At 41.6% G+C, this 5,000-nt stretch overlaps 1 pseudogene; it reads left to right on the top strand.

Moving 5' to 3' along the window:
* Positions 1-1,252: 1,252 nt before the first annotated feature.
* LOC138059597 (uncharacterized) lies at positions 1,253-2,379 on the top strand (annotated as a pseudogene).
* Positions 2,380-5,000: the final 2,621 nt, after the last annotated feature.

Below are 5,000 nucleotides of genomic sequence, written 5' to 3'. Positions count from 1 at the left end.
TGCCCACATTGTTACCTATTCATTTATCCGCCATTTTGAAATTGTTTTCTAGTTCCCAATCCCCTTTTAATGAAGTCTTTAATTATTTGTCTAGAACTATTTGATCTGTTGGTTCATTCACTTTTTTCAAAGTTGGAGGCTCCTAAAGGAGCTGTTTTTTTTATTATTTCCGAGCAGGATGTGATCCCTACTCGTAGAAGCGCGGATCGAACTTCAGCGGGAGTAGCCGGCTTTCCCTCCGCACAGCAGCCATCATTGATTGATAACGTCGCAAACATTTGCAACACACCAGTTCTAGCTGTTGCACTGAACGAGAGTGGTTGCATTTGACTAGCTCGTGTTCACTGGCATCGACAATCTTAAGCTCAGCGATCATTATGTAATCCCTGATTGTGCTGCAGGGGCATCTGGCTAGCCAAAAGGCATTGACCATACTGCAGTGCTCTTCTCAGAGGATGTCAAGCACTCTGTTGTAGGGTTCATGGATGCTTTCCAGATTGTGTGAGCTGACACAATGGGTGGTCTGCTCCTCGGGTTCCTCTTCTACTGCTGCTGCATCAGAAGCCTGCGGTTTTTCTTGCCTCGACCAGAGATTTCTTTAAATCTTTTATCACTTTTTCTTGGTTTTCACAAGGTCGGCAAGTTCCTGGGCATTGCTGTTCAGCTCCTCAATTTCCCGATTGTTTTCCTCTAAATCAGCTGCCAGCTCTTCATTCTGCGTTTTCCGAGCCTGGAAAGCCTTTTCTACTCGTTCATGGCGTTGAACAAGCTTCGAGTACAGCTTCTCGTAGTCGGGCTCTTGATCGTTGGTCTCTGATGGTGCGCCGCATGCTTTCTGGGTCCTTTTCCTTTGAGGAGGCCCTGATTCGCAATCGCATCTTCTTTTGTCGCCACTGCAGCTATTACATAAACTAAACAGTGCAGTCTGGAGTGGTCGCCTCTCCCAACTCTCTGTGATGAACTCATTGTTTTGTTTGCATAAACGCAAGAAGTCATCGTTTAAAACAAGAGCATTACAATTTATAACCACGGTAGGATCAAAAATTGAATTAATTAAAGTAAAGGTCGTCTTTTGATAGGCTGTTAAAGAAACAATAGCAAACAACTTGATTGGACGATTTTGATCCGAGTTAACTTTTAAAAGAAATCAGCATTAAACAATCCGCTCATTTCAATCATGAATCATTTTGAGTTACTAATTTCCAAGCCATTCACACATTCCTGTTCGATCGTGGCTTGCTTGCATCCCGGCATGAATGTGTATGTGTAGCGCGCAGATGTTGAGAGAAATTGCTAAGTTTGGGGTGCAACTTATAACCGATTACGCCTTATAACCGAATAACTACGGTAGTTTCAGTTACTTCTTATTGGTTAATTTTGATCCGACCAAAGGTTTTATAAAGGCTGATTCAAAAATTACTTTAACAAACTTCATCATGAATCATCACAAGTTACTTACCTTGATCCAAAGCCGCAAAGCTATTTTAACATTCCTTGTGAATCGTGGCTTGCTAGCTGCTAGATGTAGGTGTTCCTGTGGAAACCAAATGGTTTTACGAGATGATAAATCTGATGACGGTCATCACTGGGAATGTCCAGTTAACCAGTGCAGAAAACGAAAGTCGATCAGAGCTGGCTTTTTTTTTTGAAGGTTCAAAAATCCCACTGTTGCACTGGTTCTACATCATCTTCCTGTGATTGATTGACGAGTCTAATAAAAAAGTATCGCTACTAACCGGATTGTCACTGCGTACAGTCATCACAGCACTTCAGAGGCTCCGAGACATCTGCTCTTTGAAAATTCTACATGGCAAATTGAAGTTGGGCGGCCGAGGAAAAACGATCGAGATCGACGAGTCCATGTTTGGCGACAAACGCAACTACAACCGCGGGCAGGTCTGTCAAGGCATGTGGGTTTTCGGTATGGTAGAGGGAGGCACTGGACGAGCTCTGGCATTCCACATACCGACCAGGACAAGAGAAACCTTGGTGACTGGACTAATACAGAAGTTCGTCGAGCCTGGAACAAGAATAATCTCCGACAAGTTTTCGCCATCCTTCAACCTGAACAGTATCGGCTACATACACCTCATGGTTAACCACTCCAAGAACTTTGTTGACCCTTACACAGGCATCCACTCAAACACGATAGAAGGTGTATGGAGTCAAATCAAGAGGAAGCTGAAGGTGATGAACGGGACAGTGAAGAGCAAACTTCCAAGCTACCTCGACGAGTACAACTGGAGGAATTGCTACCCTGGTGATCCGTTTGACAACTTGCTTGAAGCCATCGCAGAGTTCTGCCCACCAAACTTAGTTTACTTAGTTTTACAAACAAACGGCTCCTTTAGGAGCCACCAAATACAAAGAAAGTCTTGAACCAACAGAACCAACGTGTGTATTATTATTACTTAACATAATGAGTAAAGAGAGTCACAGTTGTGTCATTTATTAAACTTGAAATTGGAAATAACAATTCATCCCAAACCTGCAAGATAGAGAACGATGTTAGCAACACAAATGCACAAGGTAAACATCATTGATACATACATGACTTACCATAAGAGGCCGTGTTGCATTGTACGCTGATTTGAACGAAAGTGTTTGTATTGATATGCAGCTTATGGCTTTTAGAGTTTTTAGCCGAGTTTTAGATTAAATTATCTTCCAATGCGATTCTTAGATTGTCAAGTGATATCTTCTATACGCATCTGATAACAACTGATAACAGTTGATCAGTAAGTAGGTGAAGTCTGTTGAGTGACACATCACCATTACGGAATGTTATGTCACGTTAACTGCTCGTTTTTACCACAATTTTTCTTTTTTCTTAATCTGTCGGTCAACTGTCGGCCGACAGGTTGTTTGGGGAGCTCTTCTTCACAATTACCAGTCCTTCTATTTTGTCCCGCTTTTTCCTCCAGTCACAAATGCTGTTTTGATCAATTTTATATTTGTTCGCGGCAGCATGATTTGAGTTCGTTTCAGCATATTGGATGACCTCTACCCAGATTTTTTAGTGTATCCACATTTCCAGAAATCGAAGAATACAAGATTAGACTACAGTGTCCCAGTAACATTTAACAAAGAAATTAAGAAATTGCTTTTTTTGTCATCAAAAATGGAGGGGTCGACTTATACACGGGTAAATACGGTAACTTAAAATCAATTGAATACAAACGCACCTTCTCACCTTTATGATTTTAACTCGCACTCCTCCATCATAAAAAATAAATGCTACAATAAATGCATTTACTGTCAAGGAACCAAGAACACAACTCTAAGAATAACGCAACAGTTATTGAACACACGTGGCGACTTGTGCCGGTATAAACCCATCACAATGATGTGATCCAAAAGGAATGTCCTTAATGTCAGCTTATCTGACAGCTTCGAACAGATACACAGTGTGCAACAAAAGATCATTTTGCATCTGCTGGTCCTCGCTGATCGTAGTACAATATACCAAAGGTGTAATTTAAAATGGCAAGAGTTCAGGGAATATCCTTTGTCCAGCTCTACTGTTGCGAGTTTGAATCTGTAGGTCGTGGTCATCACATTTATAAAAAAGTCTGGAAGCCAGTAGTCGGGAATAAACTCACGTGCAAGCATGATAAAGAGAGAAGAAGCAAAGCTTTATGATGAATTTTCAGCTGTCTACGAGTTGTCTACCAGTCTACCGCCTGTCTACCAGCAGCTCTCAAGATTAAGAACTAGTTGGACATTTGCCTATAGAATTATAATTTCTGCTCTGTAAATTTTTATCTCGTGAAGAATGCAGCTTAGAATTTTCACCGACTGGAGCAAGGTTTCTCAAAGACTGACTTGTGGTTCCCAGGCGGTACACTGCTTTGTTTAACGACAAGAAAATGGTGGCAATTCTCCACAGAGAACTAGAGCGCAAAGTTGAGGAAGTCAAGCATATGAAGTTGGAGGTCATGCGGCAGAAGACCAAAACAATATGAACTTCCAGCCTGAATAAATCATAACTGATCAGTCCACGTTAATCGTTAATTTTTTTGTGAAGAATAAGGATTGGGGGAGGGGGGGAGGGATGGCTTAATAGAGGATTTACGGTATATATAGTTAGATAATACTTGTTAAACCAACTACCGGAAAGTATCAGAAAACAAATAGGCTTGTTAAAAATGGCGCACACTCAAAACATCCTCTTCCGTTGATAATGGCGCGCGCTCGAAATATAAGGGCTTGGTAACTAGTCAAGAGAGGAAGAGCCTGCAGCGATCTATCTAGTTTTTCAGTATTTACGTCAATATGTCAATTCGTGATTGACATCTGTCAATTAAAACAAACCCCAGAGATTTCCATTTCAACTCAACATGGTGAGTGCGATTGCGAAAAGTGCATCTCTTCTACGTACAGCTATCTCATTTTTGTCTTCAAAAGCTTCGAGAGAAATTCATCTTAACCCTTTCACCACTGGTGGCCCCTTTAGCGGCCAAAAGGAAAAAGTGCCCGTAACACTCGTGGCCCCTTTAGCGGCCAAAAATTTTACTATGTAGCCTGGCCGATTTATCATTTGGGGGGTTCAGTAATTGCCAATTACCTAGGGCAGGGATGAAGCAATGTTTTCCCGGAGAGAAAAGCACATGGTTTCATACAAAGTTTTCGAGTTACTCCACTTTTTAGTTGTACGCGTCAAATCCTTTCACCGCCGCCATTTTTAAATGGCTTCAAATAGTGAAGACGATTTTTCTGCAGAAGATTCGTCGTCTTCAAGCGATTTATCGGAGCTAAGCAATAATGCTTTAGAAGAACTCTTCGATAGCGACGACAACGAGGATGACTTCGAAGGTTTTCCGTTCGATTTGCCTGAAAACATGACCTGGGAAAAGCGGCGGATCGATATGAACACAGAGCCATTTCAACTGACACCAGGCCCAACGGTGAATTTGCCTGATTCTGGTAGGGCTATTGACTTTTTCATGCTCTATTTTACTGAGGAAATCATCGGAAAGATCGTTGAATTTACCAACAAG

This window comes from Montipora capricornis, chromosome 8 (genome assembly GCF_036669925.1).
Source record: "Montipora capricornis isolate CH-2021 chromosome 8, ASM3666992v2, whole genome shotgun sequence".
Lineage (NCBI taxonomy): Eukaryota > Metazoa > Cnidaria > Anthozoa > Scleractinia > Acroporidae > Montipora > Montipora capricornis.
Note: the sequence above shows the minus strand (reverse complement) of the source record. Positions and strands in the feature narration are given on the sequence as shown.